Raw genomic sequence first — 10,051 nt, 5'->3', positions numbered from 1 at the left:
AAGGTGTAACGTAATATCAGATATTACGTCATGTATGTAATTATGTTATAGAATTGTGTTCCTTTGTATTAAATAACTATGTTCATATTTCTTGTCTATGTATGTATTGTAACAATGTAAGTAGTATCGCCCGTCCACTATATGTAATCTTGCCTACGTGTGGAGAAATGTGCGCACTCTTGTAGAACAAACAGACAAGCGAAGTAATCCTGAAATAGTTCGGAGCGCACAGATTTGACAGTTACTAAATAAGTAAATTGTTCAAGCGAGTCGAGGGTCTTAAAACTATCCAAGTTGATATGTGTTAACTTACCTTCCCCCCTCCTCAACGCTCACCCGCACCCTTCACCGGAAGTATTCCGCTTCCGGTCCAATGGTATATAAGCTGTGGAAATCACTCACACCTTGTCATTTCTCGCATATTGCTCTCTTGATAAAACTAATAGTTTAGACTCATGAGACGATTCGTGTGAAGTGATCACCCCTTTTGCCTCCATTACTTGTCTTATATACATTGCTTTGCGTTATACTTGTATTTGTACTTATTACTTATTTTGATACATATGTTCCTGACCTCTTTGTACTTAATTAGTACCATATTGTATACGTATCTTGTGCTTCGTATTTGAACAACACTTTTCATATTCTTGTATTCGTGTAACGGTCCCATTGACCCCACTGCCCATTCTCTTTTGTGTTTATTATTTGCCTGTAAATATTTTCCATTTCATTAATAATTTCGTTTACTAGTTTTATCGCTAGTTTAATATTCCTTTCCTGGAATCGTCTTTGTTACTTTACTTCTAGTCTTACGAATTATCTAGGCCCTGACCAGACAATTCAGTCCTACCGTGGCTTCTAGAAGTGAGCTGGTTTTTAAGCACTTATCCGTTATACGTAACGTCTCTTCACATAACCAGCCCGTCCGTAACAAAGGTCATAGCATTACCCATAGATAAGTCATACGAGCTCTGAGCTCTCTTCCGGGAGGGAAATAGCTGTCGATCACGAGTCCAACACGTGATCCAAAGACCAAGGTGAATACACGCACGCGCACGCGCACGCACACCGCACACGCACACCGCACACGCACTAATAAGGAAGATAGAGTCAATAGGTGGTACCAGAGGAAAATTATTGGCATGGATGAAAGACTTCCTGACTGGGAGGAAAATGAGAGTAGTAATTAGAGATAAATTCTTAAATTGGAAAGAAATGATAAGTGGTGTCCCGTAGGAATCAGTACTGACCCCGATCATGCTTGCCATATACATAAATGACATGGATGAAGGAGTAGAGTGTTATATGAATTTCTTTGCAGACGACGCAAAAATACTAAAGAAAGTAAAAGCGGAGCAGGATTGCAACTCATTACTCGTACAATAAGACTTAGACAAGATCTGGAAATGGACTCAAAAGTGGGAAGTGGAATTCTATATCAAGAAATGTAGGATAATGGAATTTGGAAAAAGTAAAAACAGAATATCGAGAGTTTATAAAATTGGTGAAGACGAGGTCAAAAAAGTAAACTCGGAAAAAGACCTTGGAGTGATGATCAGCAAAGACATGACACCGGACACTCATATTAATAAAATAGTCGGAGAAACCTACAATTTATTGAGGTCAATAAAAGTGGTATTTGCCTATTTGGACGAGGAAAATATAAAAAAAATCTAACTACACTAATAAGACCAAAACTCGAGTACACAGCAACACTTTGATCACCCAGTACCAAAAAGAATATAAAAAATTAGAAAGAATACAAAGAGCAACAACAATACTGGTACCAACTCTTTCCAAAATCACATATGAACAAAGACTGTCCAAATTAGAATTACCAACTCTGGAACAAAGAAGGGAAAGAGGAGACCTACTAACTATCTATGAAATTATGAAGGGAATGGAAATCTTAGAGTAAAAATTATTTATTTTAATGGGACAATGGAGAACAAGAGGACACGAAGAGAAACTCAAGAAAGATAATTACAGAAGAGATTTGAAAAAAAGAGCTTCCCACACAGAGTGATAGATACTTGGAACAAATTAAACAAAGAAACAGTGTGTGCAAACACTATTCAAAATTTTAAGAAAAAACTTGATGCTGAGAGATACAAAGACGGGTCATCACGAGCATAGCTCCCTTCCCGTATAATACAACTAGGTAAATACAACTAGGTAAATACACACAAACACACACGCACACTCTCACACACACACGCACACACGTATGCACTCATACACGCACATATACACACAAAGGGACAAGAAAGCCTTTTACCGATACTTACCAACACAAAAATCATTTTCGTTGTTAGTGTAAATTTCCACCACTCCTGACTGAATTTTTGGACAATTGTTTAGTACCGGAATATTCATCATAAGATGAAAATACGAGAAACTTTGAAGAAGAAAAAAAAATCCAATATGAGGTAATGGAAATAATGAGTTCGTGTATAAAAGTCTTAGCCAAGGTCAAATCCTAAGTCGAAGTCTGTGTTCTTTTCTCAGTTTCGGACACGTTTTCGAGAAGGTGAGAAAGCCCCTTTGGGGGACATGGAAGGAACAGCGAAAGAGGGAGAGGAGGGAGAGGAGGGAGAGGAGGGAGAGGAGGGAAGGGAGAGGAGAGGTCAAATGGGGAGAAGGAGGAGAGGACGGAGGGGGGAGTGAGAGACTTGGGAGGAAATAATTAGGTGCGTTTGGGAGAAAATATATATTGCAGACGTGAGGTTAGAAACTTCAAAGAGAGGGAGGGAGGAGAGGGAGTGGGGAGAGTGGGAGAGAAGGAGAATGGTAGGTAGGGAGAGTGAGAGTTAGGGAGAGTAGGAGGGAGGGAAAGTGGGAGGGAGAGTAGTAGGAAGGGAGAATGCAAGGTACGGAGAGTGAGAGTTAGGGAGAGTAGGAGGGAGGGAAAGTGGGAGGGAGAGTAGTAGGAAGGGAGAATGGAAGGTAGGGAGAGTGAGAGTTAGGGAGAGTAGGAGAGAGGGAAAGTGGGAGGGAGGGAGGGTAGTAGGAAGGGAGAATAGAAGGTAGGGAGAGTGAGAGTTAGGGAGAGTAGGAGAGAGGGAAAGTGGGAGGGAGGGAGGGTAGTAGGAAGGGAGAATGGAAGGTAGGGAGAGTAAGAGTTAGGGAGAGTAGGAGGGAGGGAAAGTGGGAGGGAGGGAGGGTAGTAGGAAGGGAGTATGGAAGGTAGGGAGAGTGAGAGTTAGGGAGAGTAGGAGGGAGGGAAAGTGGGAGGGAGGGAGGGTAGTAGGAAGGGAGAATGGAAGGTAGGGAGAGTGAGAGTTAGGGAGAGTAGGAGGGAGGGAAAGTGGGAGGGAGGGAGGGTAGTAGGAAGGGAGAATGGAAGGTAGGGAGAGTGAGAGTTAGGGAGAGTAGGAGGGAGGGAAAGTGGGAGGGAGGGAGGGTAGTAGGAAGGGAGAATGGAAGGTAGGGAGAGTGAGAGTTAGGGAGAGTAGGAGGGAGGGAAAGTGGGAGGGAGGGAGGGTAGTAGGAAGGGAGAATGGAAGGTAGGGAGAGTGAGAGTTAGGGAGAGTAGGAGGGAGGGAAAGTGGGAGGGAGAGAGAGTAGTAGGGAGGGAGAATAGAAGGTAGGGAGAGTGAGAGTTAGGGAGAGTAGGAGGGAGGGAAAGTGGGAGGAGGGGAGGGTAGTAGGAAGGGAGAATGGAAGGTAGGGAGAGTGAGAGTTAGGGAGAGTAGGAGGGAGGGAAAGTGGGAGGGAGAGAGAGTAGTAGGGAGGGAGAATAGAAGGTAGGGAGAGTGAGAGTTAGGGAGAGTAGGAGGGAGGGAAAGTGGGAGGGAGGGAGGGTAGTAGGAAGGGAGAATAGAAGGTAGGGAGAGTGAGAGTTAGGGAGAGTAGGAGGGAGGGAAAGTGGGAGGGAGAGAGAGTAGTAGGGAGGGAGAATAGAAGGTAGGGAGAGTGAGAGTTAGGGAGAGTAGGAGAGAGGGAAAGTGGGAGGGAGAGAGAGTAGTAGGGAGGGAGAATAGAAGGTAGGGAGAGTGAGAGTTAGGGAGAGTAGGAGGGAGGGAAAGTGGGAGGGAGAGAGAGTAGTAGGGAGGGAGAATAGAAGGTAGGGAGAGTGAGAGTTAGGGAGAGTAGGAGGGAGGGAAAGTGGGAGGGAGGGAGGGTAGTAGGAAGGGAGAATGGAAGGTATGGAGAGAAAGAGGGTGGGAGGGAGAAAGAGAAGGAGATAAAGAGAGGATAAAGAGGGTGGCACGTGGGAGTAAAGGAAAAGTAGAAAATAAAAGAAAAGAGAGAAGAAGAAGAGGTGGGAAGGAGTGGGGGTAATGAATAAAGAGAATGTAGAGAGAGGATATATGAATGAAGGGAAATTCTTTAATGAAAGATGTATAAGGGAAAAGGGAGGAAGAGAAATAGTAGTGAAAAAGGAAGGAATAGATAAGAAGGACACGAAAGGAAAATGGAGGTAAGAAAATGGAAGAGAATACTGGGAGATAGGAAGGGGAAAGAAAGGGGAAGGGAAATAAAGAGAACGAAGGGAAGAAAAGAAAAAGTAAACTATTGACATAAAGAAGGACAGAAGAAGAGATAGAGAGAGAGAGTGGAAGTGAGAATTACGTTCGAAAGAGTGATAAAAGGAAGAGAAAGTGAATAAAGAGAGGAGGAAAAGGAGGACGAAAAAACGTAAGAGTTAAAGACAGAAGTGGAAGAAAGTAGAATGTAATGAAGTAGAATAAGGAAGAGTAGAAGGAGGAGGAGGAAGAGTGGGAGAAGGAGAAGGAAGCGTAGGAAAGAAAAAAGAAGAGGGTAGAAAACATGAGAAACAAAGGCGGAAATGGAATAAATAGATGAAATGATGAAATAGAGAAGAAGAAAGAGTAAAAGGAGGAGGAGGAGGGAAAGGGCGGAGGAAGTAGAGAAGGAGGAGGAGGAGGAGGGAAAGAAAGGAGGAGGAGGAGGAGGAGGAGAGGAGAATGTTGGTAGGTTATGAGTAAAGATATTGCCTCCCATAAGAGTGTGAAAGGGACGAGGGTGGGGGGGGGGTCAGAAGGAGACGGGGAGGGGAAGAGGGAAGGAGGAGGGAGGGAGAGGTGAGGACGGGTTAGAGGTTGTTACGTACAAGAGATCAAAAGAAGTCTAATGCTGTGAGAGCGTTGGGCATCGGTATTGCCTCGGAGACATGCATACGTCGGGACGGCTCTCCGAGAACGTAGGGTAATGGTATCTGCTTCGGTCACAGCTAATATATATATACATGTATATATATATATATATATATGTATATATATATATATATATATATATATATATATAATATATATATATATGTATGTATATATATATATTGGATTGGTGTATTATGTATGTTCTTATTTGTATTCTTATATTTCAGTCCTTTTATTATTTTATTTTTATTTGAATTTATGTACTCATATTTTTGTGATCTGATGTTCAATCTGGTGAATGGTGTATTTTCAGAAGAGTAATGGTTATTTTGGCTTACATACCCTAATGTAGTGTACGTACCCTATTCATATATTTCATCCGCTTCTACTGTGTCCCTGAAGACGATGAATCCAGTGTTTACGCTCTTTCCAAAATTGGTTTCTTCAAAAGTATATATATAAATATATATATATATATATATATATATATATATATATATATATATATTTTTTTTTTTTTTTTTTTTTTTTTTTTTACCTTAGGATACTTAAATTTAGAGATAGCAGCATACAGCTCATTGTGTCTTCTAAATATTCTTGATTGGAGAACCATTCCTTCGCTAATGTATCTTTCAGCTGATCTCTTCATTTCGGAAGGAGAAAAAATGGATAAATCCAAAGATTGCCCGTGAATTCCATCTGGTACTATGAAGGGAAGGTAGATTCCGCCATTTCATATGAGGACATTTTCCCTCCTTGGGGACAATATCCCACCGAAGAGATGGACTCACAGAAGTGGTTCAGGAAAGATCTGAAATGGGTTAGTAGCGTGCCGGAGTGGGAGAAGTTCAAAGTAATTAGAACTCCTTTCTGAGCGGAAATTAGTCGTAAATATAAGATAAATATGTGTGGATCTGGTTTGTAGGGGTAACGTTAAGGTTTTTTTACCTGGTGGAGTAATCCAAAAGGCGAAAGTTATACTAGATAGTCCTCATGACTAATACCGAACCATTGTCGATTTTTTTAAGGTATCAGGAACTGGCCAATAAAGCCAATGTGACTAAAGCGTGGGTGGATATTTTGTATTAAAAATTGAAGAGCACAGGAGGGGAAATGGATGAGAGTAAGAAAGTAATAATCTGAGTTGAGAAACTATGGAGTTGGAAGTGAGAGATGGTGAATGGGAGCAGTGATAGAGAATGATGAGGTCGATTGCCACATCACGGTAGAAGATTATCGTTCCAATTGTAGGAAGGAGTAACTCAAACTTCGAAACTGTTTTAGGAGTGCTATATTATAGATTCGGCCGTCCGCCATGACATGAATAATACTCGATGAATATACAAATGCTCTGTAAAGCGTATGCAAATATAACTATATACAAATCCATTTAGTAATATAATAGTGATGCTCGTATGAGATGTAATGTTTACAATATACGGTAATGATGGGAATTGGTATATACAGTGATCTAATGCAGATTAACAATATTATGTATAATGAAGTTATGTACACTTAGGGGACACTGCAGCAGTTGTGGCGTGTTGCCACAGGAGCTAGACTTAGGGAAAGGATGGAAGGTGTGCTAGGATGTGAGACGTGTTTTGTCCTCAATATCCATGGCTTCTATCCTTGAGGACAATATCGTACCGAAGAGGTGGAGTCATAGAGGAGGTAAAGTAGAGATTCAAGGCTGGGAAGTAGAAGAAAGGAAACACGTCAAAAGTGATCAGCGTTTTTCTTTAAATGGAGATCAGCCTCTAATTGTAAAAAGGTGCTGTTTGACTCTGGTCCGTAGAGGCGTCACTAAATCCCCCTAAAACAATGATTACATAAAACATACAAGGTCGTCTTAGGATATTGATATGGGGAAGGAGTAAGGGAACATTAGGGAGTGAGATTTGATTGAAGGGAAGAGAGTGTTATGGATTGAGAAGTCAGGAAGGGAGGTTCTGAAAGTGAGAGTAGGAAGGAGAGTGAAGCCAGTGTCAAGAGCTGTGAGGTGTGAGAGTGATACGTAGGATAAGGGGGAGAGTAGTGAGCGAGAATAAGATGATGAGGGAGAGTGGAGATTGAAGCAAGAATAGAATAAAAAAAAAGGGAGAGTCAGAGGAGGAGACTTAGACAGGAGTTTTAAGGAGAGAGTAGGAGAAGAAGGGCAGGAGTTTTGGAAGCTGGAAACAGCGAAAAAAGAACGAGAGAGTGTTGGTGTTAGAGAAAAATGGATGGAGAGGATACCGGTGGAGAAAGGGGAAGGATAATAGTAAGAAGTATCTTTTGACTTACTATGTGCTCTGAAACTGAGGCAGCAATGGGCTGCCTGCTGTATTTTAGATTGAGGGAAATTGTGTAAGATGGGGAAGGGAGAGGAATAGGGAGGAGGAGGAGGGGGAGGGAGTGGAAGGAGGAAGGTGGAAGAAACAGGTGATGGAGGGAAGGAGAACCAGGAGGAGAGGAGGAGGAAGATAGAACTCTAGATCAGGATGTGGAGTAGGAAGAGGCTGGGTATGGAGGAAAGGGAGTAAAGTAAAAGGAGGTGGAGGAGAGGAGGAAGATGGAGTTAGAGAACAGGCTGGGGAAGAGGTGGAACAAGCCGGAGAAGAAGGAAATGAAGGGAAGGTGGAGGAAGTGAAGTAGAGGAGGAAGATGGAGCTGGAAAGCAGGTTCAGGAGAATGGAAGGAAATGTGCTAAGGAGGTGGCTGGGAACGAGGAGGCCAAACTTGGAGGAGGAGGAGGAGGAGGAGGAGGAGGAAAGGGGGCCGGAAAAGGAGGAGAAGGAGGAGGAGGAGGAGGAGGAGGAGGAGGAGGAGGAGGAGGAGGAGGAGGAGGAGGAGGAGGAGGAGTAATAGGTGAAGGAGGAGGAGATAGTAATAGTGATAGTATAAAAGGAGAAGAGGAGTAGAGGATACACAAGAACAGATTACAAAAAAAAGAATGAACACCTTGAATTCCGTGTTCCAATTAACATTTGAGAGAAGACTGAAAGAAAAAATAGAGTGAATGGAGGATGATAGAGAACCTAGAAAAAAAAATGTGGAAGAGGGGAATTGGTTATTTTTTTCAATATTATCCAGCGCTTCTATCCATGGAGATTATGTCGCACAAAAGAGATAGCGTCGTACAGGTGGTAAATGAGAGATAGAAATAGAAAAAGATAGAAATTATAAACATTCTTTATCGAGTAGAGAATAATCTCCAATCATAAAAGAATGCTGCGTGACTCCGGTCCGTAGAGGTGTCACTAAAATCCCTGGTATATGAATTGTACAGAACTTATGCAGTAAATATTACTAGACGGGAGGAGAGGATATGGGGAAGCCAGAGGAAGCTCTTTAGGTGAAGGAGAGGGTGATGAAGGAGGAGGGAATGAAAGGAGAATAGAAAGAGGAGGGTAAATTTGAGAATATATATATATATATATATATATATATATATATATATATATGTATACATATATGTATATATTTGTGTATATATATATATATATATATATATATATATATACATATATATACATATATGTATACATTCATTCACACACACTGAATGGTCCCCAGTGTAGATCTTAATCTTTTTTCAACCACATTAACTTTTTACTTTTAATTCCATGTCATCACTAACGAGACTGACAATGCGCTCGTCGGAGACATATACGGAAACTGATACGAAGCGAAGCCAAGGGCTCGAACCTCAGCTACAGACGTATCAAAGTAACAGTGACTAACCACTGCGCCATCAAGAGAGATATAAGTTGAGTACAATTTCTTATATTTGCATGTTCGAGCCACATACATATACACGAATTTTGTGCTCAACCCACCCCTGCTATGATGGTGCAATGGTAGTGTGTGCGCGTGGGCAAGTGTTACTTTGATACGTCTGTAGCTGAGGTTCGAGCCCTTGGCTTCGCTTCGTATCAGTTTCCGTATATCTGAACCAAATAATTTTTTGGTTCAAATATGTAGACGATGTTTTGTGTTTCTGGCCTAATAACCATTCCATTGATGATTTCCTTATTAATCTAAATTCACTGGTACCCTCCATTAACTTCACTCTTGAGATAGAAAATAACAACAGTTTGCCCTTTTTAGATGTTGAAATAATTAGAGATAATGCTACTCTGAAAACTAAAGTCTATAGGAAACCTACCAATATTCTTTCCTATGTTCATTTTTATTCCAATCACCACATCAATGTAAAAAGATCAGTTTTTATTTCCATGTACTTGAGAGCTTACAGGATTTCAGATCCTGAATTTATTGATGATGAATTTAGAACTATCCAGAATATTGGGGAAAAGTGAAAATATCCTATTCATATTCTTAATCAATCTCACAAGACCTCCAAGAAACGCTTTCACAAAGCTTGCAATCAAGAACTAGGAAACCATAAACAACTAAATACACTTGTCCTTCCTTTTCATGAAAATTTTCTTAATATTGTTAACCTAATCAAAAAATTGGATATCAAAGTAGCCTTTTAATATGACCACACCATTAAGAAAACTTTAATTAAGAACAGCCCTCCTAACAACAACGGTGTGGTCTAAAAAATTCCTTGCCAAGATTGTAATAAAATCTTATATGGACAAACTGGGAAAAACTTGGAAACAAGGATTTCCCAACATAGATATAGTGTGAGATCTGCCCAGGAAAACAATCCGTTATTCCAACATAAATCACTATACAACCATCATATTGATTGGTCTAAGGCAACAATTTTAGCTAAAGGAAAAAGCTTGCAAGAAAGAAATATAATAGAATCTTGCTTAATATCAGGCACGTTTGACAAAAATATAAACTTAAGCTATGGTCATTTTAAATGTGATAAAATGATAACCCAAATGGTCACCGCGATCTTTCCGCCAGATTGACGCTTATTGACGTTTATTGTCGATAGGGGTAAGGTCGTCCCCCCTCCTCACATT

This window comes from Oratosquilla oratoria, chromosome 13 (assembly GCF_046742065.1).
Source record: "Oratosquilla oratoria isolate Oo_2021 chromosome 13, ASM4674206v1, whole genome shotgun sequence".
Taxonomy (NCBI): Eukaryota; Metazoa; Arthropoda; class Malacostraca; order Stomatopoda; family Squillidae; genus Oratosquilla; species Oratosquilla oratoria.
Note: the sequence above shows the minus strand (reverse complement) of the source record.